At 42.1% G+C, this 18,720-nt stretch overlaps 14 non-coding genes and 4 pseudogenes across 14 annotated transcripts; all 18 read right to left on the bottom strand.

Moving 5' to 3' along the window:
- Positions 1 to 152: 152 nt before the first annotated feature.
- LOC142511083 (5S ribosomal RNA) lies at positions 153 to 272 on the bottom strand (annotated as a pseudogene).
- A 685-nt stretch (positions 273 to 957) lies between these two features.
- LOC142507942 (5S ribosomal RNA) lies at positions 958 to 1,076 on the bottom strand. Its single transcript, XR_012806178.1, has one exon. It is a non-coding gene; the product is annotated as a 5S ribosomal RNA (ribosomal RNA).
- Positions 1,077 to 1,695: 619 nt separating this feature from the next.
- On the bottom strand, positions 1,696 to 1,814 carry LOC142507369 (5S ribosomal RNA). Its single transcript, XR_012805629.1, has one exon. It is a non-coding gene; the product is annotated as a 5S ribosomal RNA (ribosomal RNA).
- A 685-nt stretch (positions 1,815 to 2,499) lies between these two features.
- Positions 2,500 to 2,618, bottom strand: LOC142507344 (5S ribosomal RNA). Its single transcript, XR_012805604.1, has one exon. It is a non-coding gene; the product is annotated as a 5S ribosomal RNA (ribosomal RNA).
- Positions 2,619 to 3,344: 726 nt separating this feature from the next.
- Positions 3,345 to 3,463, bottom strand: LOC142517150 (5S ribosomal RNA). Its single transcript, XR_012812911.1, has one exon. It is a non-coding gene; the product is annotated as a 5S ribosomal RNA (ribosomal RNA).
- Positions 3,464 to 4,146: 683 nt separating this feature from the next.
- On the bottom strand, positions 4,147 to 4,265 carry LOC142506382 (5S ribosomal RNA). The gene has a single exon (XR_012804676.1). It is a non-coding gene; the product is annotated as a 5S ribosomal RNA (ribosomal RNA).
- Positions 4,266 to 4,947: 682 nt separating this feature from the next.
- On the bottom strand, positions 4,948 to 5,066 carry LOC142510007 (5S ribosomal RNA). The gene has a single exon (XR_012808149.1). It is a non-coding gene; the product is annotated as a 5S ribosomal RNA (ribosomal RNA).
- A 684-nt stretch (positions 5,067 to 5,750) lies between these two features.
- LOC142510472 (5S ribosomal RNA) lies at positions 5,751 to 5,869 on the bottom strand. The gene has a single exon (XR_012808582.1). It is a non-coding gene; the product is annotated as a 5S ribosomal RNA (ribosomal RNA).
- A 662-nt stretch (positions 5,870 to 6,531) lies between these two features.
- On the bottom strand, positions 6,532 to 6,650 carry LOC142508625 (5S ribosomal RNA). The gene has a single exon (XR_012806832.1). It is a non-coding gene; the product is annotated as a 5S ribosomal RNA (ribosomal RNA).
- Positions 6,651 to 7,328: 678 nt separating this feature from the next.
- LOC142517113 (5S ribosomal RNA) lies at positions 7,329 to 7,447 on the bottom strand. Its single transcript, XR_012812873.1, has one exon. It is a non-coding gene; the product is annotated as a 5S ribosomal RNA (ribosomal RNA).
- Positions 7,448 to 8,129: 682 nt separating this feature from the next.
- Positions 8,130 to 8,248, bottom strand: LOC142507494 (5S ribosomal RNA). The gene has a single exon (XR_012805750.1). It is a non-coding gene; the product is annotated as a 5S ribosomal RNA (ribosomal RNA).
- A 685-nt stretch (positions 8,249 to 8,933) lies between these two features.
- On the bottom strand, positions 8,934 to 9,052 carry LOC142506358 (5S ribosomal RNA). The gene has a single exon (XR_012804652.1). It is a non-coding gene; the product is annotated as a 5S ribosomal RNA (ribosomal RNA).
- A 1,353-nt stretch (positions 9,053 to 10,405) lies between these two features.
- On the bottom strand, positions 10,406 to 10,523 carry LOC142510572 (5S ribosomal RNA; annotated as a pseudogene).
- A 680-nt stretch (positions 10,524 to 11,203) lies between these two features.
- Positions 11,204 to 11,322, bottom strand: LOC142515035 (5S ribosomal RNA). Its single transcript, XR_012810901.1, has one exon. It is a non-coding gene; the product is annotated as a 5S ribosomal RNA (ribosomal RNA).
- A 681-nt stretch (positions 11,323 to 12,003) lies between these two features.
- Positions 12,004 to 12,122, bottom strand: LOC142517532 (5S ribosomal RNA). Its single transcript, XR_012813273.1, has one exon. It is a non-coding gene; the product is annotated as a 5S ribosomal RNA (ribosomal RNA).
- A 683-nt stretch (positions 12,123 to 12,805) lies between these two features.
- LOC142515232 (5S ribosomal RNA) lies at positions 12,806 to 12,924 on the bottom strand. The gene has a single exon (XR_012811088.1). It is a non-coding gene; the product is annotated as a 5S ribosomal RNA (ribosomal RNA).
- A 422-nt stretch (positions 12,925 to 13,346) lies between these two features.
- Positions 13,347 to 13,464, bottom strand: LOC142512215 (5S ribosomal RNA; annotated as a pseudogene).
- A 682-nt stretch (positions 13,465 to 14,146) lies between these two features.
- LOC142511208 (5S ribosomal RNA) lies at positions 14,147 to 14,265 on the bottom strand (annotated as a pseudogene).
- Positions 14,266 to 18,720: the final 4,455 nt, after the last annotated feature.

Here is an 18,720-nt window from a genome sequence, read left to right as displayed (position 1 = left end):
CTCCTTCGTTTGCCCGTTTACAATAAAATTAGTCTACAATTATCTCCAAATCCGGCAGTGCCCGAGCTACGTTGATTTCACGTGTTTTATCTGGTCCCGATCGAGATTCAAATGATTTGAGCCGAAAATCGTCTGTCAACAAGTTATCAAAAATAGAAAAACACGAGGACTTCCCAGGGGGTCACCCATCCTAGTACTGCTCTCGCCCAAGCACGGTTAACTTCGGGAGTTCTGATGGGATCCGATGCATTAGTGCTGGTATGATCGCACCCAACATTTTGTGGGATGTTTATTGTTATATCCCTCGAGTACGTGTGAAGCGGGCGGCGACGGACAACACCCGGCACTGCTCTCGCCCAATCAGAACCATGAAGTTAAGCGTTCTGGAGCGATGGCAGAGCTAGGATGGGTGACCTCCCCTGGCAGTCCTCGTGTTGCGACCGTTTACGTAAATTATGGCTAAAACAGTCGAAATAATTGTTTTTAATTAGTTAACCGTCTCCGGAGTAATCTGCGTCATACCCTTCCGCACAGAACAGGCTCACGACAACAAAAATCGCTAAATTTTACCAGAAAATAGAAAAAAAAATAAGAAAAATAAAATAGCGAATGTAAAGATATTATTATGCCCGAGATACGGTAAAATGGAACCGGAATCGAATTTCGGACTTCCTAAAAAGATTTTTCGAGGAAACAGAAGCTTAAAAGAAACGGAAAATTGCAAATTAGAAGGTCTTAGAGAAGGAATTCGGCTAAAATCTCGCCAGCCCATTGCGGAGCAATGAGTCTCGTTCGATTGCCCGTTTACAATCAAATTAACCTACAATTTTGCCCAAATCCGGCAGTGCCCGAGCTACGTTGATTTCACATGTCTTATCTGGTCCCGATCGAGATTCAGATGATTTGAGCAGAAAATCGTCTGTCAACAAGTAATAAAAAATAGAAAAACACGAAAAGGGGCTGCAACACGAGGACTTCCAAGGGGGTCACCCAACCTAGTACTGCTTTCGCCCAAGCACGCTTAACTTCGGAGTTCTGATGGGATCCGGTGCATTAGTGCTGTTATGTTCGCACCCGACACGCGGCACTGCTCTCGCCCAATAAGAACCACGAAGTTAAGCATTCCGGCGCGATGGCAGAGCTACGATGGGTGACCTCCCTGGGAAGACCTTGTGTCGCGACCGTTTACTTAAATTATGGCTAAAACAGTCGAAATAATTGTTTTTAATGAGTTAACCGTCTCCGGAGTAATCTGCGTTATAATCTTCCGCATAGAACCGACTCACAACAACTAAAATCGCTAAATGTTCCCAGAAAATAGAAAAAAAATAAGAAGAATAAAATAGAGAATTTAAAGCTATTATTATGCCTGGGATACGATAAAATGGAACCCGAATCGATTTTGAACTTCCTAAGCGGATTTCTCGAGGAAACGGAAGCTTAAAAGAAGCGGAAAATCGCAAATTAAAGGGTCTTAGAGAAGGAATTCGGCTAAAATCTCGCCACCTCGTTGCGGAGTAATGAGTCTCGTTCGTTTGCCCGTTTACAATCAAATTTGCCTGCAATTTTGCCCAAATCCGGCAGTGCCCGAGCTACGTTGAATTCAAATGTCTTATCTGGTCCCGATCAAAATTCAGATGCTTTGAGCCGAAAATCGTCTGTCAACAAGTAATCAAAAATAGAAAAACACGAAAAGAGGTGCAACACGAGGACTTCCCAGTGGGTCAACCATCCTAGTACTGCTATCGCCCCAGCACGCTTAACTTCGGAGTTCGGATGGGATCCGGTGCATTAGTGCTGATGTGATCGCACCCGACATTGAGTGGGATGTTTATTCTTATATCTCTCGAGTACGTGTGAAGCGGGCGGCGACGGACAACACGCGGCACTGCTCTCGCCCAATCAGAACCATGAAGTTAAGCGTTCTGGAGCGATGGCAGAGCTAGGATGGGTGACCTCCCCTGGCAGTTCTCGTGTCACGACCGTTATCGTAAATTATGGCTAAAACTGTCGAAATAATTGTTTTTAATGAGTTAACCGTCTCCGGAGTAATCTGCGTCATACCCTTCCGCACAGAACAGGCTCACGACAACAAAAATCGCTAAATATTACCAAAAAATAGAAAAAAAAAATAAGAAGAAGAAAATAGCGAATGTAAAGATATTATTATGCCCGAGATACGGTAAAATGGAACCGAAATCGAATTTCAGACTTCCTAAAAAGATTTCTCGAGGAAACGGAAGCTTAAAAAAAACGAAAAATTGCAAATTAGAGGGTCTTAGAGAAGGAATTTGGCTAAAATCTCGTCAGCTCATTGCGGAGTAATGAGTCTCGTTCGTTTGCCCGTTTACAATCAAATTAACCTACAATTTTGTCCAAATCCGGCAGTGCCCGAGCTACGTTGATTTCACATGTCTTATCTGGTCCCGATCGAGATTCGGGTGATTTGAGCCGAAAATCGTCTGTAAACAAGTAATCAAAATTAGAAAAACACGAAAAGGGGTGCAACAGGAGGACTTCCCTGGGGGTCACCCATCCTAGTACTGCTCTCGCCCAAGCAAGCTTTACTTCGGAGTTCTGTTGGGATCCGGTGCATTAGTGCTGGTATGATCGCACCCGACATTGAGTGGATGTTTATTCTTATATCCCTCGAGTACGTTTGGAGCAGGCGGCGATGGACAACACGTGGCGCTGCTCTCGCCCAATCAGAACCATGAAGTTAAGCGTTTTGGCGCGATGGCAGAGCTAGGATGGGTGACCTCGTGTCGCAACCATTTACGTAAATTATGGTTAAAACTCTCGAAATAATTGTTTTTAATGACTTAACCGTCTTCGGAGTAATCTGCATCATACCCTTCCGCACAGAACCGGCACAGGACAACAAAAATCGCTAAGTGTTCCCAGAAAATAGAAAAAAAATAAGAAGAAGAAAATAGCGAATGTAAAGCTATTATTATGCCTGGGATACGATAAAATGGAACATGAATCGAATTTTGGACTTTCTAAGCGGATTTCTCGAGAAAACGGAAGCTTAACAGAAGCGGAAAATCGCATATTAGAGGGTCTTAGAGAAGGAATTCGGCTAAAATCTCGCCACCTCGTTGCGGAGTAATGAGTCTCGTTCGTTTGCCCGTTTACAATCAAATTAGGCTACATTTTTGTACAAATCCGGCAGTGCACGAGCTACGTTGATTTCACATGTCTTATCATATCCCGATCGTGATTCAGATGATTTGAGCCGAAAATCGTCTGTCAACAAGTAATCAATCAAACGATCTACATTCAGATGATTTGATCCTAGAATCGTCTGTGAAAAAGTAATCAAAAATAGAAAAACACGGAAAAGGGTGCAACACGAGGACTTCCCACGGGGTCAACCATCCTAGTACTGCTCTCACCCAAGCACGCTTAACTTCGGAGTTATGATGGGATCCGGTGCATTAATGCTGGTATGATCGCACCCGAAATTGGGTGAGATGTTTATTCTTATATCCCTCCAGTACGTGTGGAGCGGGCGGCAATTGACAACACGCGGCACACCTCTCGCCCAATCAGAACCATGAAGTTAAGCGTTCTGGCGCGATGGCAGAGCTAGGATGGGTGAACTCCCCGGGAAGTCCTTGTGTCGCGACCGTTTACGAAAATTATAGCTAAAACAGTTGAAATAATCGTTTTTAATAAGTTAACCGTTTTCGGAGTAATCTGCGTCATACTCCTCCGCACAGAACCGGCTCACGACAACGAAATCGCTAAATGTTTCCAAAAAATAGAAAAAAAATAAGAATAAGAAAATAGCGAATGTAAAGCTATTATTATGCCTGGGATACGATAAAATGGAACCGGAATCGAATTTAGGACTTCCTAGGCGGATTTGTCGAGGAAACAGAAGCTTTAACAGAGGCGGAAAATCGCAAATTAGAGGGTCTTAGAAAAAGAATTCGGCTAAAATCTCGCAATCTCATTGAGGAGTAATGAGTCCCGTTCGTTTGCCCGTTTGCAATCAAATTAGCCTACAATTTTGTCCAACTCCGGCAATGCCCGAGCTACGTTGATTTCACATGTCTTATCTGGTCCCGATCGAGATTCAGATGATTTGAGCCGAAAATCGTCTGTCAAAAAGTAATCGAAAGTAGAAAAACACGAAAAAAGGTGCAACACGAGAACTTCCCAGGGGGTTGCGCATCCTAGTACTGGTCTCGCCCAAACACGCTTAACTTCGGAGTTCTGATGGGATCCGGTGCATTAGTGCTAGTATGATTGCACCTGACATTGAGTGGGATGTTAATTCTTATATCCCTCGAGTACGTGTGGAGCGGGCGGTGATGGTCAACACGCGGCACTGCTCTCGCCCAATCAGAACCATGAATTTAAGCGTTCTGACGCGATGACAGAGCTAGGATGGGTGACCTCCCTTGGAAGTCCTTGTGTCGCGACCGTTTACATAATTATAGCTAAAACAGTCGAAATAAATTTTTTTAATGAGTTAACCGTCTCTGGAGTCATCTGCGTCATACCCTTCTGCACCGAACCGGCTCACGACAACAAAAATCGCTAAATGTTCACAGAAAATAGAAAAAAAATAAGAAGAAGAAAATAGCGAATGTAAAGCTATTATTATGCATGGGATACGATAAAAGGTAACCGGAATCGAATTTCGAACTTCCTAAGCGGATTTCTCGACGAAACGAAAGCTTAACAGAAGCGGTAAATCGCAAATTAGAGGGTCTTAGAGAAGGAATTCGGCTAAAATCTCGTCAGTTCATTACGTAGTAATGAGTCTCGTCCGTTTGCCCGTTTACAATCAAATTAGCCAACAATTTTGTCCAAATCCGGCAGTGTCAGAGCTACGTTGTTTTCACATGTCTTATCTGCTCCCGATCGAGATTCAGATGATTTGAGCCGAAAATAGTCTATCAACAAGTAATCAAAAATAGAAAAATACGAAAAGGGGTTCAACACGAGGACTTCCAAGGGGGTCACCCATCCTAGTACTGCTTTCGCCCAAGCACGCTTAACTTCGGAGTTCTAAGGGGATTTGGTGCATTAGTGCTGGTATGATCGCACCCGACATTGAGTGGGATGTTTATTCTTATATACCTCGAGTACGTGTGGAGCGGGCGGAGATGGATAACACGCGGCACTGCTCTCGCCCAATCAGAACCATGAAGTTAAGCGTTCTGGCGCGACGACAGAGCTAGGATGGGTGACCTCCCTTGGAAGTCCTTGTGTCGCGACAGTTTACATAAATTATAGCTTAAACAGTCGAAATAATTGTTTTTAATGAGTTAACCGTCTCCGGAGTAATCTACGTCATACCCTTCCGCACAGAACCGACTCACGACAACAAAAATCGCTAAATGTTCTCAGAAAATAGAAAAGAAAATAAGAAGAAAATAGCGAATTTAAAGATATTATTATGCCTGATATACGATAAGATGGAAACGGAATCGAATTTCGGACTTCCTAAACGGATTTCTCGAGGAAACAGAAGCTTAAAAGAAGCGGAAAATCTCAAATTAGAGGGTCTTAGAGAAATAATTCGGCTAAAATCTTGTTAGCTCATTGCGGAGTACTGAGTCTCGTTCGTTTGCCCGTTTACAATCAAATTAGTCTACAATTTTGTCTAAATCCGGCAGTGCCCGAGCTACGTTGATTTCACATGTCTTATCTGGTCCCGATCGAGATTCAGATGATTTGAGCCGAAAAGCGTCTGTCAACAAGTAATCAAAAATAGAAAAACACGAAAAGGGGTACAACAACACTTGGACTTCCAAGGGGGTCACCCATCCTAGTACTGCTCTCGCCCAAGCACGCTTAACTTCGGAGTTCTGATGGGATCCGGTGCATAAGTGTAGGTATGATCGCACCCGACATTGAGTGGTATGTTTATTCTTATACCCCTCGAGTACGTGTGGAGCGGGCGGCGATGGACGACACGCGGCACTGCTCTCGCCCAATCAGAACCATGAAGTTATGCGTTCTGGCGCGATGGCAGAGCTAGGATGGGTGACCTCGACCGTTTACGTAAATTATGGATAAAACAGTTAAAATAATTGTTTTTATTGAGTTATCCGTCTCCGGAGTAATTAGCGTCATACCCTTCCGCACAGAACCAGCTCACGACAACAAAAATCGTTAAATGTTCCCAAAAAATAGAAAAAAAATAAGAAAAAGAAAATAGCGAATGTAAAGCTATTATTATGCAGGGATACGATAAAATGGAACCGGAATCAAATTTTGAACTTTCTAAGCGGATTTCTCGAGGATATGGAAGCATAACAGAAGCGAAAAATCGCAAATTAGAGGGTTTTCGAGAAGGAATTCGACGAAAATCTCGCCAACTCATTGCGGAGTAATTAGTCTCGTTCGTTTGTCTGTTTACAATCAAATTAGCCTACTATTTTGTCCTAATCCGGCAGTGCCCGAGCTACGTTGATTTCACATGTCTTGTTTGGCTCACGATCGAGATTCAGATTATTTGAGCCGAAAATCGTCTATCAACAAGTAATCAAAAATAAAAAAACACGAAAAGGGGTGTAACACGAGGACTTCTCAGGGGGTCACCCATCCTAGTACTGCTCTCGCCCAAGCAAGCTTAACTTCGGATTTCTGATGGGATACAGTGCATTAGTGCTGGTATGATCGCACCCGACATTGAGTGGGATGTTTATTCTTATATCCCTCGAGTACGTGTGGAGCGGGCGGCGATGGACAACACGCGGCACTGCTCTCGCCCAATCAGAACCATGAAGTTAAGCGTTCTGGCGCGATGGCAGAGCTAGGATGGGTGACCTCCCTGGGAAGTCCTCGGGTCACGACCGATTACGTAAATTATGGATAAAACAGTTGAAATATTTGTTTTTAACGAGTTAACCGGAGTAATATGCGTCATACCATTCCGCATGAAACCTGCTCAAGACAACAAAAATCGCTAAATGTTCCCAGAAAATAGAAAAGAAAATAAGAAGAAGAAAATAGCGAATGTAAAGCTATTATTATGCACAGGATACGATGAAATGGAACCGGAATCGAATTTTGGACTTCCTAAGCGGATTTCTCGAGGAAACGGAAGCTTAACAAAAGCGGAAAATCGCAAATTAGAGGGTGTTAGAGAAGGAATTCGGCTAAAATCTCGCCTGCTCATTGCGGAGTAGTGAGTCTCGTTCGTTTGCCCGTTTACAATCGAATTAACCTACAATTTTGTCCAAATCCGGCAGTGCCTGAGCTACGTTGATTTCACATGTGTTATCTGGTCCCGATAGAGATTCAGATGATTTGAGCAGAAAATCATCTGTCAAAAAGTAATCGAAAGTAGAAAAACACGAAAAGAGATGCAACACGAGAACTTCCCAAGGGGTCACTCATCCTAGTACTGGTCTCGCCCAAGCACGCTTAACTTCGGAGTTCTGACTGGATCCGGTGCATTAGTGCTGGTATGATCGCACCCGACATTGAGTGGGATGTTTATTCTTATATCCCTCGTGTACGTGTGGAGCGGGCGGCGATGGACAACACGCGGCACTGCTTTCGCCCAATCAGAACCATGAATTTAAGCGTTCTGGCGCGATGACAGAGCTAGGATGGGTGACCTCCCTTGGAAGTCCTTGTGTCGCGACCGTTTACATAATTATATCTAAAACAGTCGAAATACTTGTTTTTAATGAGTTAAACGTCTACGGAGTCATCTGCGTCATACCCTTCTGAACCGAACCGGCTCACGACAACAAAAATCGCTAAATGTTGACAGAAAAGAGAAAAAAATAAGAAGAAGAAAATAGCGAATGTAAAGCTATTATTATGCCTGAGATACGATAAAAATGGAACCGGAATCGAATTTCGGACTTCCTAAACGGATTTCTCGAGGAAACAGAAGCTTAACAGAAGCGGAAAATCGCAAACTAGAGTGTCTTAGAGAAAGAATTCGGCTAAAAACTCGCCAGCTCATTGCGGAGCAATGAGTCTCGTTCGTTTGCCCGTTTACAATCAAATTAGCCTACAATTTTGTCCAAATCCGGCAGTGTCCGAGCTACGTTGTTTTCACATGTCTTATCTGTTCCCGATCGTGATTCAGATGATTTGAGCCGAAAATAGTTTGTCAACAAGTAATCAAAAACAGAAAAATACGAAAAGGGGTTCAACACGAGGACTTCCAAGGGGGTCACCCATCCTAGTACTGCTCTCGCCCAAGCACGCTTAACTTCGGAGTTCTGATGGGATTTGGTGCATTAGTGCAGGTATGATCACACCCGACATTGAGTGGGATGTTTTTTCTTATATTCCTCGAGTACGTGTGGAGCGGGCGGCGATGGACAACACGCGGCACTGCTCTCGCCCAATCAGAACCATGAAGTTAAGCGTTCTGGCGCGATGACAGAGCGAGGATGGGTGACCTCCCTTGGAAGTCCTCGTGTCGCGACAATTTACATAAATTATAGCTTAAACAGTCGAAATAATTGTTTTTAATGAGTTAACCGTCTCCGGAGTAATCTGCGTCGTACCCTTCCGCACAGAACCGGCTCCTGACAACAAAAATCGCTAAATGTTCCCAGAAAATAGAAAAGAAAATAAGAAAAAGAAAATAGCGAATGTAAAGCTATTATTATGCCTGAGATACGATAAAATGGAAACGGAATCGAATTTCGGACTTCCTAAACGAATTTCTCGAGGAAACAGAAGCTTAACAGAAGCGGAAAATCGCAAATTAGAGGGTCTTAGAGAAATAATTCGGCTAAAATCTTGTTAGCTCATTGCGGAGTACTGAGTCTCGTTCGTTGGCCCGTTTACAATCAAATTAGCCTACAATTTTGCCCAAATCCGGCAGTGCCCGAGCTACGTTGATTTCACATGTCTTATCTGGTCCCGATCGAGATTCAGATGATTTGAGCCGAAAATCGTCATGTCAACAAGTAATCAAAAATAGAAAAACACGAAAAGGGGTGCAACACTTGGACTTCCAAGGGGGTCACCCATCCTAGTACTGCTCTCGCCCAACCACGCTTAACTTCAGAGTTCTGATGGGATCCGGTGCATAAGTGCAGGTATGATCGCACCCGACATTGAGTGGGATGTTTATTCTTATATTCCTCGAGTACGTGTGGTGCGGACGGCGATTGACAACACGCGGCACTGCTCTCGCCCAATCAGAACCATGAAGTTAAGCGTTCTGGTGCGATGGCAGAGCTAGGATTGGTGACCTCCCTTGGAAGTTCACGTGTTGCTACCGTTTACGTAAATTATGGATAAAACAGTTAAAATAATTTTTTTTAATGAGTTAACCGTCTCCGGAGTAATATGCGTCATACCCTTCCGCACAGAACCGGCTCAGGACAACAAAAATCGCTAAATGTTCCCAGAAATTAGAAAAAAAAATAAGAAAAAGAAAATAGCGAATGTAAAGCTATTATTATGCCTGAGATATGATAAAATGGAACCGGAATCGAATTTAGGACTTCCTAAGCGGATTTCTTGAGGAAACGGTAGCTTAACAGAAGCGGAAAATCGCAAATTAGAGGGTCTTAGAGAAGGAATTCGGCTAAAATCTTGCCAGCTCATTGCGGAGGAATGAGTCACGTTCGTATGACCGTTTACAATCAAATTAGGCTACAATTTTGTCCAAATCCGGCAGTGTCCGAGCTACGTTGATTTCACATTTCTTATCTGGTCCCGATCAATATTCAGATGATTTGAGCCGAAAATCGTCTGTCAACAAGTAATCAAAAATAGAAAAACACGAAAAGGTGTGTATTATATCCCTCGAGTACGTGTGGAGCGGGCGGCGATGGACAACACGCGGCACTGCTCTCGCCCAATCAGAACCATGAAGTTAAGCGTTCTGGCGCGATGGCAGAGCTAGGATGGGTGACCTCCCTGGGAAGTCCTCGTGTCACGACCGATTACGTAAATTATGGATAAAACAGTTGAAATAATTGTTTTTAACGAGTTAACCGTCTCCGGAGAAATATGCGTCATACCCTTCCGCACGAAACCTGCTCAAGACAAAAAAAATCGCTAAATGTTCCCAGAAAATAGAAAAGAAAATTATAAGAAGAAAATAGCGAATGTAAAGCTATTATTATGCCTGGGATACGATGAAATGGAACCGGAATCGAATTTCGGACTTCCTAAGCGGATTTCTCGAGGAAACGGAACCTTAACAGAAGCGGAAAATCGCAAATTAGAGGGTCTTATAGAAGGAATTTGGTTAAAATCTCGCCAGCTCATTGCGGAGTAGTGAGTCTTGTTCGTTTGCCCGTTTACAATCAAATTAGCCTACAATTTTGTCCAAATCCGGCAGTGCCCGAGCTACGTTGATTTCACTTGTCTTATCTGGTCCCGATAGAGATTCAGATTATTTGAGCCGAAAATCGTCTGTCAAAAAGCAATCGAAAGTAGAAAAACACGAAAAGAGGTGCAACACGAGAACTTCCAGGGGGTCACCCATCCTAGTACTGGTCTCGCCCAAGAACGCTTAACTTCGGAGTTTTGACTGGATCCGGTGCATTAGTGCTGGTATGATCGCACTCGACATTGAGTGGGATGTTTATTCTTATATCCCTCGAGTACGTGTGGAGCGGGCGGCGATGGACAACACGCGGCACTGCTCTCGCCCAATCAGAACCATGAATTTAAGCGTTCTGGTGCGATGACAGAGCTAGGATGGGTGACCTCCCTTGGAAGTCCTTGTGTCGCGACCGTTTACATAATAATAGCTAAAACAGTCGAAATAATTTTTTTTAATGAGTTAACCGTCTCCGGAGTCATCTGCGTCATACCCTTCTGCACCGAACCGGCTCACGACAACAAAAATCGCTAAATGTATACAGAAAATAGAAAAAAAATAAGAAGAAGAAAATAGCGAATGTAAAGCTATTATTATGCCTGAGATACGATAAAATGGAACCGGAATCGAATTTCGAACTTCCTAAACGGATTTCTCGAGGAAACAGAAGCTTAACAGAAGCGGAAAATCGCAAACTAGAGTGTCTTAGAGAAAGAATTCGGCTAAAATCTAGCCAGCTCATTGCGGAGTAATGAGTCTTGTTCGTTTGCCCGTTTACAATCAAATTTGCCTGCAATTTTGTCAGAATCCGGCAGTGTCCGAGCTACGTTGTTTTCACATGTCTTATCTGGTCCCGATCAAGATTCAGATGATTTGAGCCGAATAGTCTGTCAACAAGTAATGAAAAATAGAAAAACACGAAAAGGGGTGCAACACAAGGACTTCCAAGGGGGTCACCCATCCTAGTACTGCTCTTGACCAAGCACGCTTAACTTCGGAGTTCTGATGGGATCCGGTGCATTAGGGCTGGTATGATCGCACCCGACATTGAGTGGGATGTTTATTCTTATATCCCTCGAGTACGTGTGGAGCGGGCGGCGGTGGACAACACGCGGCACTGCTCTCGCCCAATCAGAACCATGAAGTTAATCGATCTTGCACAATGACAGAACTAGGATGGGTGACCTCCCTTGGAAGTCCTTGTGTCGCGACCGTTTACATAAATTATAGCTAAAACAGTCGAAATAATTATTTTTAATGAGTTAACCGTCTCCGGAGTAATCTGCGTCATACCCTTCCGCACAGAATCGGCTCACGACAACAAAAATCGCTAAATCTTCCTAGAAAATAGAAAAGAAAATAAGAAGAAAATAGCGAATGTAAAGCTATTATTTTGCCTGGGATACGATAAAATGGAACCGGAATCGAATTTCGGACTTCCTAAACGGATTTCTCGAGGAAACAGAAGCTTAACAGAAATGGAAAATCGCAAATTAGAGGGTCTTAGAGAAATAATTCGGCTAAAATCTCGCCAGCTCATTGCGGAGTACTGAGTCTCGTTCGTTTGCCCGTTTACAATCAAATTAGCCTGCAATTTTGTCCAAATCCGGTAGTGTCCGAGCTACGTTGTTTTCACATGTCTTATCTGGTCCCGATCGAGATTCAGATGATTTGAGCAGAAAATAGTCAGTCAACAAGTAATCAAAAATTGAAAAACACGAAAAGTGGTGCAACACGAGGACTTCCAAGGGGGTCACCCATCCTAGTACTGCTATCGCCCAAGCACGCTTAACTTCGGAGTTCTGATGGGATCTAGTGCATTAGTGCTGGTATGATCGCACCCGACATTGAGTGGGATGTTTATTCTTATATCCCTTGAGTACGTGTGGAGCGAGCGGCGATGGACAACAAGCGACACTGCTCTCGCCCAATCAGAACCATGAAGTTAAGCGTTCTAGCGCGATGGCAGAGCTAGGATGGGTGACCTCCCTGGGAAGACCTCGTGTCATGACCGTTTACGTAAATTATGGATACAACAGTTGAAATAATTGTTTTTAACGAGTTAACCGTCTCCGAAGTAATATGCGTCATACCCTTCCGCACGAAACCTGCTCAAGACAACAAAAATCGCTAAATGTTCCCAGAAAATAGAAAAAAAATAAGAAGAAGCAAATAGCGAATGTAAAGCTATTATTATGCCTGAGATACAATAAAATGGAACCAGAATCGAATTTCGGACTTCCTAAACGGATTTCACGAGGAAACAGAAGCTTAACACAAGCGGAATATCGTAAATTAGAGGGTCTTACAGAAATAATTCGGCTAAAATCTCGCCAGCTCATTGCGGAGTACTGAGTCTCGTTCGTTTGCCCGTTTACAATCAAATTAGCCTACAATTTTGTACAAATCCGGCAGTGCCCGAGCTACGTTGATTTCACATGTCTTATCTGGTCCCGATCGAGATTCAGATGATTTGAGCCGAAAATCGTCTGTCAACAAGTAATCAAAAATAGAAAAACACGAAAAGGGGTGCAACACTTGGACTTCCAAGGGGGTCAGCCATCCTAGTACTGCTCTCGCCCAAGCACGCTTAACTTCGGAGTTCTGATGGGATCCGGTGCATAAGTGCAGGTATGATCGCACCCGACATTGAGTGGGATGTTTATTCTTATATCCCTCGAGTACGTGTGGAGCGGGCAGCGATGGACAACACGCGGCACTGCTCTCGCCCAATCAGAACCATGAAGTTAAGCGTTCTGGCGCGATGGCAGAGCTAGGATGGGTGACCTCCCTTCGAAGTCCTCGTGCCGTGACCGTTTACGAAAGTATGGATAAAACAGTCAAAATAATTGTTTTTAATGAGTTAACCGTCTCCGGAGTAATATGCGTCATACCCTTCCGCACAGAACCGGCTCAAGACATCAAAAATCGCTAAATGTTCCCAGAAAATAGAAAAAAAATAAGAAAAAGAAAATAGCGAATGTAAAGCTATTATTATGCCTGGGATACAATAAAATGGAACCAGAATCGAATTTCGGACTTCCTAAACGGATTTCTCGAGGAAAAGGAAGCTTAACAGAGGACTTCCAAGGAGGTCACCCATCCTAGTACTACTCTCGCCTAAGCACGCTTAACTTTGAAGTTCTGATGGGATCCGGTGCATAAGTGCAGGTATGATCACACCCGACATTTAGTGGGATGTTTATTCTTATATCCCTCGAGTACGTGTGGAGCAAGCGGCGATGGACAACACACGGCTCTGGTCTCGCCCAATCAGAACCATGAAGTTAAGCGTTCTGGCGCGATGCCAGAGCAAGGATGGGTGACCTCCCTGGCAGCCCTCGTGTCGCGACCATTTACGTAAATTAGGGCTAAAACAATCGAAATAATTGTTTTTAATGAGTTAACCGTCTCCAGAGTAATTTGCGTCATACCATTCTGCACAGAACCGGCTCACGACAAAAAAAATTGCTAAATGTTCCCAGAAAAGAGAAAAAAAAATAAGAAGAAGAAAATAGCGAATGTAAAGCTATTATTATGCGTGAGATACGATAAAATGGAACCGAAATCGAGTTTCGAACTTCATAAGCGGATTTCTCGAGGAAACGAAAGCTTAACAGAAGCGGAAAATCGCAAATTAGAGGGTCTTAAAGAAGGAATTCGGCTAAAATCTCGCCAGCTTCTTGTGGAGTAATGAGTCTCGTTCGTTTGCCCGTTTACAATCAAATTAGGCTACAATTTTGTCCAAATCCGGCAGTGCTTGAGCTACGTTGATTTCACATGTCTTATCTAATCCCGATCGAGATTCAGATTATTTGAGCCGAAAATCGTCTGTCAACAAGTAATCAAAAATAGAAAAACACAAAAAGGGTACAACACGAGGACTTCCCAGGGGATCACCCATCCTAGTGCTGCTCTCGGCAAAGAACGCTTAACTTCGGAGTTCTGATGGGATCCGGTGCATTAGTGCTGGTATGATCGCACTCGACATTGAGTGGGATTTTTATTCTTATATCCCTCGAGTACGTGTGGAGCAGGCGGCGATGGACAACACGCGGCACTGCTCTCGCCCAATTAGAACCATGAAGTTAAGCGTTCTAGCGCGATGATAGAGCTAGGATGGGTGACCTCCCTGGGAAGTCCTCGTGTCATGACCGTTTACGTAAATTATGGATACAACAGTTGAAATAATTGTTTTTAACGAGTTAACCGTCTCCGAAGTAATATGCGGCATACCCTTCCCCACGAAACCTGCTCAAGACAACAAAAATCGCTAAATGTTCCCAGAAAATAGAAAAAAAATAAGAAGAAGCAAATAGCGAATGTAAAGCTATTATTATGCCTGAGATACGATAAAATGGAACCGGAATCGAATTTCGGACTTCCTAAGCGGATTTCTCGAGGAAACGGAAGCTTAACAAAAGCGGAAAATCGCAAATTAGAGGGTCTTAGAGAAGGAATTCGGCTAAAATCTCGCCAGCTCATTGCGGAGTAATGAGTCTCGTTCATTTTCCCGTTTACAATCAAATTAGGTTTCAATTTTGTCCAAATCCAGCAGTGTCCGAGCTACGTTGTTTTCACATGTCTTATCTGGTCCCGATCGAGATTCAGATGATTTGAGCCGAAAATAGTCTGTCAACAAGTAATCAAAAATATAAAAACACGAAAAGGGGTGCAACATGCATTGTAACGTCTCACTCATTTTTAAAATTCTACTGGACATTTTTTTTTAAATAAAAGCTCGCATTTTCGAAATAATATTTAAAATAATCGTAATAATTTGACAGTAAAAAAATAACCAAACTCATCTATAATAATTCGAAAATATAAACTAATAAAAATCTTAAAATCATCAACGTGTGAAAATATTCATTTCCTCTCAATCTCATAAATCGTAATGCGAAAAACATGTGGTCCTCGGGTCGTGTCATCGCACCAGGTCTGCCTACTCAGAGTTCGGCACCTATAGTCTCCTCAACATTTAGCTCACCTGCATCACACACACCTTGTGAGTCTAACGAATCAACACACCTATACTAGGAATAACAAGTACATATACATAGCATACAGCAGTGAAAAATTTCATACTCAACATATCTTTCATGAACTTAAAAGCATAACATAAACGTGTATTGTAAATCATAATGCTAACATACCTTTCATTAACTTTAAAACATGAATATAAACATGTCGTATCAAATCATATCATATTAAATCATGTCATCTCATGTCATCATAAACTTAAACATTTTCTTTTTAATTGAATTCAGTTCATTTGTTGTGACTTTCGTATCAGCTCTATCGATTGATCCATCTATAAAATCGTGGTACCCGGCGGCGGAGACATCAGCGACAGCATTACCCGTCCACTGAGCCTTGGCCTCAGCTCATCATATCTCATATCATGTCAATGGAAATACGATCATCGGTCTCCCTCTGGGGCCTTCTCCCGTAAACGGGCTCCCTCTAGGGCCTTTTCCCTCACGATATCTCCAATCCTATCATCGTATACATATACATCGTCAGTCACAACCAACTCCCATCATTCAAAAACATCATCATATTCACCACTTAATAAAAACATGCATATACATAATTTTTCCTTTAAACCAAGCATGCAACGTATATTTTCATAAAATCTTAAAAATCGTGATCATGATGCATAAAACTTTAAAATATAGTAAATTTGTGCTCATGGCGCTTCCAGGACCAACATCTAACCCCGGGTGCAAAATGACCATTTTGCCCCCGCAAACCCAAAAATTACCATTTTGCCCTTAGACGTAAAATTTCACGTTTTTGACATTTTCTTAATTCCATTGACTCTAACATGTCCCAAATAATTATTTAAGCCTACAAAATTTTTCCCATATTTTTATTTGGCTTAAATCGATGAATTTTAAATTAATCTTTAAACATAACATATTAACGCGCTTTAATCACGAATTAAGCCAAACCTTAGCATAAAATTCTCAAATTAAAAAATTAGACTTCTTATAATTATTTGAGCTTAAATATAATTTTTCATAATTTAATTAAGATTAAATCTAGCGTTTCAATTAATTCTGTAATTAACGTTTCGTGTTGCGATTAAATCCCGGATAAATCCAAAACTCATTATTTTGATCCGAAGCTTACCAAATTCCTTAAAATATCCCAAAAAATATTTAAAAGCATCCCTAGACGTAAACTCGAGCCCATTTTATAACTTAACCGAATTGTTTTAAAACTTGGACCGGTGTCCCGGTTTTAACCCGAATCGACTCGAAACTTAACCGTATTTTCCCAACTTTTTACCACACCTAACAAACACTTAAAAGGCCTTATAAACATCCAGACCCGTCGCTTAAACCATTCGATCAGGCCTTACAAGCTGCTGGAAATCAGCCTCTTCCCCTTTCGCCTACCCTACTACACTACCTCCCTATTCTCGCGTCCTAGCCCAACACCGATGGAACCAGGCACGGCTCAGCCTTTCCTAGACAACCATAGGGCTCCCCTGAACCTACTGCACCCACGCCATTAGCCTCATTCATCAGGCGTAGATCACCCTATCGCTACACTCCCCACAACACCAATCGAACCCAACTCGTCCAACTCTTCCCTTGCGGCTTCTAGGACAAGACCAGCAGCGTTCGTGCATTTCCAGACCATGGTTCAGACCCACCAGAGTCTGTTCAAGGTCTAGAGTCGCCCTTGCACCACCAGACTGTTAGAGTAGATGCCCTGCAAGCCAACGGTTGGCTAGGGAATTTATTGACTCAAGTGTAATAAACAATCTTTATTTTAATTTAACTTTTTATGGTCTTGTTATACTTTATCTATATACCCATGCAAACAACATAGATAAAGTCTTTGATTATGCTTTAATACAAATGAATCGTAATTCGATGTTGAAACTCATTTGTAAACACCGCATATTCTAAATTCGTTCCTAGTCGATTCAGCCGCCTAAAACAGGGATAAAGGCCGCTTGAGCTCGAGACTAGCATCTGTGATGTTGTGTACTGCGTTTCTTGGTAAGGGCATAGAGATGTCCAAACATGCAGATGGGTAGTCATATGATGATTATACCGAACAACCCTCCCTCGGACTTTCCAAGTGGTTATCATTCATCGAGAGGATAAGTCCGTGGTTATGATTGTACGCCATTAGTCCTTACGACCCGGGACAAAAATGAGGCTCTATATGCTAGGGCTGTGCTTTGACTCGTTTACCGGCTCCATGAGAGTCATCAGGTAGCGAGGTTGGATACAGTTGCGACACATATAGGAGCCAGTGCATTGTAGTCGGGGATCACCGCTCATCTATGGGTGTGGATATCCTATGTGATCTGATGTAATAATAGTGCATGGAATCTCTGGCCAGAGTATGAGATGTACGTTGGAGAAGGAGTTCTCCAATAGTACACGCGATGCCACTATTATAGTTGTCACATAGTTATCGAATTATTATGCAACCCTCGATGAACTAATGGTTGCAGACTCGATTGGGATATATGAGATGAAGGGACCGTACTGTACGTTAATCATAATCTACTGGTTCTTGCAGGCACTATCAGTGATACCTAGGGGGTCATGGGGCGATGCTATTAGACGCTCTTACCATGATCCGATGGGTGCAATCAGAAATGAGTTCCGACATTCTCATGATCAATTGTTGATACATAGAATGGGGCAAATTAAGGGTAAGCCCGAATAAAGGATTATGTCCTGAATCACAAGGAGTTGTGAACCCACGGCTAGCTGTATCCCTGAACCATTGAGGGTCACACAAGCACTGGATCGTTTGTTCCCGTTGAGAGAATAAATTCAAGGAGTTGAATTTATATTATGAGATAATAAATTCAAGGAGTTGAATTTATATAAAATATTGAGAGAATAAATTCAAGGAGTTGAATTTATATTATAATATAGTAAATTCAAGGAGTTGAATTTATGAAATTTGGAGAGAATAAATTCAAGGAGTTGAATTTATAAAATTTGATAATTTAATTTATTAAACTCAAAAGTTGGGTTTATTAAATATTAAATTTTGGAGGTGATAAATTCAAGGAGTTGAATTTATAATTTAAATATTAAATTCAAATGTTGAATTTATAATTAATTTAATTTATTAAATTTAAAAGTTGAGTTTATTAAATATTAAATTAAATATAATGGGAATATGTTTAATGGGCTTGTAGGAGTACAAGTCCAACATATTAAATAATTAAAGTTATTAATGGACTTTGATTAATTGATTAAACTAGTTGGACTAGCCCAATTAATTAATCAAGCTCATTAATGTTAATTATGGAATTTAGGTCAAGGCTATTGTTTTTAGGAAAAAAAAAAGAGGAAAAAATTGACCTAGCCTCCAAGTCTCCCAATTGGTGATTCACGTGAGTGGCAATATCAAAAATTCCTCCAAAAATATTTTTGGCCATTTTTGAAAAAAAA

Source organism: Primulina tabacum, chromosome 10, assembly GCF_025594145.1.
Source record: "Primulina tabacum isolate GXHZ01 chromosome 10, ASM2559414v2, whole genome shotgun sequence".
NCBI lineage: Eukaryota > Viridiplantae > Streptophyta > Magnoliopsida > Lamiales > Gesneriaceae > Primulina > Primulina tabacum.
Note: the sequence above shows the minus strand (reverse complement) of the source record. Positions and strands in the feature narration are given on the sequence as shown.